A 3,648-nucleotide genomic window follows, 5' to 3' on the forward strand; every position below is an offset into this window, starting at 1 on the left:
GCGCTGTTTTGTATTAGCGGATTGTTTGAATGCATTCGCTTACTGGATCATCGGACTGAAAACTTTTCCGGAGTTTAGCAACTTAAAATGATCTAATCGCAAGCAGAGTAGCAAAACTGGGTTAAAGGGTTAGAATAGAAATTGTGCTTTAGTAATTTTGCGTTAATTGCGTAAAATTATTTTAATGCGTTAAGGATTGTAAAATTAATCGCATGCGTTAACGATGACAGCCCTAATATATATATATATATATATATATATATATATATTGTGAGCTGGTAGCTTGGGCATTTTAAAGCTGTTTACTTATTTACTTAAAACAAATTACTTATTGGAGTCCTGACTATGCTTTTGAGTATTTATTTATTTATTTTTCTCTAAAAGAGTCCTTCATGGCCATTAATGCAGATAAAATCAGGTATCCTCCTACTTTATAGTGCCATGCTGTAGATTGGCCTCTGATAAAAGAGAAAAGAGTGAAAAGTTAATATATGGGTTTATGATGCATCATAAATATAAATAGAAGGTTTAAGGATTGAAGAGTATGACAGATTTACTTTACTACAGGTGTACTTTTCATATCTGGATTTTCAAAATCTGATTCTGAAAAACTTAAACTTTCGCCTCTGCATTCATGACCTCTCGCGGTGGTTATGAAATCATTAGCATGTCAGCAATTGCTTCACATTCAGGCATATTGCAAGTCCGAAACCGCTAATTCAGCATTCAAGAAATTATGTCACAAGCATACTGCAACCCATATGATGAAAGAATGATATATGATCTGTCCATTGATGCTGAGACAAATTTCCAAAAATCTATTTATTGTGATTTAAATTGTTATATTTATTAAAAGCAAGAATTTGGAGCCTGAAGCTTTTTCTCTTGACTGCCCTCATTTTTAGCCTCTGTTCACTGTTTTATTTGAGATACACACCTCGGGTCGGTCCGGCAGAGATGCGTGACTCGTGACTTTTTGGACCCCAGTGGCTCGATTAGAAAGAAGCTGTAGAAAACTTGCGCCCGTATTCCTCTGACAACCACAGTGGCATGCTCGACAGAAGTGGAGGACACAAACAAGGACCCTATGGAATGATCTGACTGCCACATCCTGCGGGAAGAGAATGGAAAATTTGTAATTGAAAAATCCTGAATCATGAATCAGAACAGGAATAAGCAGAACAGCACTACAAGCTAATTGATATGTGAGGTGGCTCAATTACAGCCATGGCAACGGGTTAACGGGATTACATATGCAGTGGTGTGCATGTCATGAGGTGCCGTTGTCAAGGGATTTGCTCTTTTCTATAGTAATTTGTCACTGAATTTGCAAAATTAAATCCAAGATGGAACCCATGTTAAGCCTCAATTTTCTGATGAAAGGTACACTATTATCTTTCCAGTAAGCTAATTTAAACATCGTTAATATTATTTGTCCCAAGTGTTAATATGGGAAATTATGCAAAGGTGAAACACCTTTGAGTATTAAGTACAAAGCTCTTGCTCTCAATTCATTCTGTGAGCATCTTCTCATTTCATGGTCTCAAACTACTTTATTGCAGTTGTACCCAGCTGTACCCAGATACTCATAGGACTAAGCTTTTGGACTTTGGGTGATAATCCTCAAGTTTCTTAATGTTTGACCTTGATTTTCCAAATTTTGCCCAGTTTGCAACTTCATTTCAGTTATTGAATTGTCATCAGTTGGGATGGCATATTTATATTTATAAATAAAATTCAGTGTTATTATAGTATTAGTTGCATGCTGTTATAGGTTTTAATATTTTGAATTAGCTTTTTAATTTGAATTAATTTTTTTTGAGTAATTTTATGTAAAATATTTTATTTTATTTTATGCTTTTGTCATTTTTATTAGTTTATTTGTAATATTACTGTTTAGGTTAAATGTATTTTTATTTCAAGTTTTAGTTTTACTACTGTTTTGTTTTTCATGTATTTCCAGTTAGTAATTTTAGTGATTCAGAGCTTCAGCTTTTTCCTGTTTTATTTGAAAGTGAAAGTGACGTGACATGTTGCCAAGTATGGTGTCCCATACTCCGAATTTGTGCTCTGCATTTAACCCATCCAAGTGCACACACATACACATCGTGAACAAACACCCAGAGCAGTGGGCAGCCATTTGCTGCGGCACCCGGGGAGCAATAAGGGTGGAAGAGAGTGCTGGTCATTTACTCCACCCCCCACCCAACAACAAGTCCGACTCTCTAACCATTAGGCCACGACTGCCCCCATTGTAGCTTTATTTCAAACAAAGAAAAAAAAAAAGGAAGTAGTAGTTTTTACTGTTAGTTTTAGTTAACAATAATAACCCTGATAAAATATATAAATAATATTGTCACGCCCCAGGACTGTCTTTGTGTGTTTTTCTCCCCATATGCTCCCTGTGACCTATTTCCTCCCTCGTGTTGATTTGTGTTCTTTGATTTCAGGTGTTCCCTCATTAGTTTCCATGGTTGTTGATTAATTACTCCACCTGTTTCAGTTCTCCCTAAATAAGTTCCCTGTGTTTATAAGCCCAGTGTTTCCTGTGTCTAGCGTCATGTGTTAAACGTCAATTCCCTATGCTACGTGTGTGTGTCTCCTGGCTACCCTGTGTTTTCCCCAGTTTGGATCATTAAAGGGGTCATATGATGCGATTTCAATTTTTCCTTTCTCTTTGGAGTGTTACAAGCTCTTGGTGCATAAAGAAGATCTGTAAAGTTGCAAAGACTAAAGTCTCAAATCCAAAGAGATATTCTTTATAAAAGTGAATTTATGTTTACACGGCGCGATGCAATGCAACGCAACGCGTAAAAACACAGTACACGTCATTATAATCTATAATTATGTCCCCACTGGATGCAACAAATGCCTCGTTTGTAATTGGTTTTAATGTTTTTGTCTCGTCGCTCCGGCCGGGACACGTCATCAACAGTATGTGAGGGGTGTAACATTTCTGTCTCACGCTTGAGGTGAACGGGACGTCTGGTCACCTTATCCCTACCCCTTCGGGTGCTGAGGCCATTGTTTCAGATCGCTAGTTCACATTTTGGTAGCCTATCCATCCACTGCGGCTCCTGTTCCTAAAGTTAGTGAAAGCAGGATAGGCGGAATCGCGCTGATAGAATCACACTCTCTCTCGCACACTCCACTTCTTCAGTTCTCATATACAGCGCACGATCAGTTCTCAGTGCTCAAATATACACACAGCAGTCCAAATGTCTATTGTGTAGAGTATCTCACAAAGCTGACACTTCAAAGTTTACTGTTCAAGAATCAGAATTACTCAGACTGTTATGATAATATAGATATTGTCACATCCGGGACAAAGAGGCAAACAGACAGGTTAACGTAAGTCAGAGAGTTTATTAAAAAGGGTCAAACAGAAAAGGGTGAAACGTAGGGATTAATGGAAGCATAGAACACAGTCTTATCTGGGGTCGGCACTTTGGTCCTCTGGCCGAGAACTGAGGAATCCGAGGCTTGACAGGCAGATCGGGAGACAAGGAACCCATTCAGAGAAGCTTGTAACCTTGAGACCAGCCGACGAGTGACTGAGGTGAGTGTGTATTTGACTGGTGTGGTAAGTGGGTGCAGGTGTCCGTGATCAGTAATCAGGTGATTGTGTGCGGGTGTACGAGGCTGGTG

This window comes from Sinocyclocheilus anshuiensis, unplaced genomic scaffold, assembly GCF_001515605.1.
Source record: "Sinocyclocheilus anshuiensis isolate Anshui unplaced genomic scaffold, SAMN03320099.WGS_v1.1 scaffold1669, whole genome shotgun sequence".
Classification (NCBI taxonomy): domain Eukaryota; kingdom Metazoa; phylum Chordata; class Actinopteri; order Cypriniformes; family Cyprinidae; genus Sinocyclocheilus; species Sinocyclocheilus anshuiensis.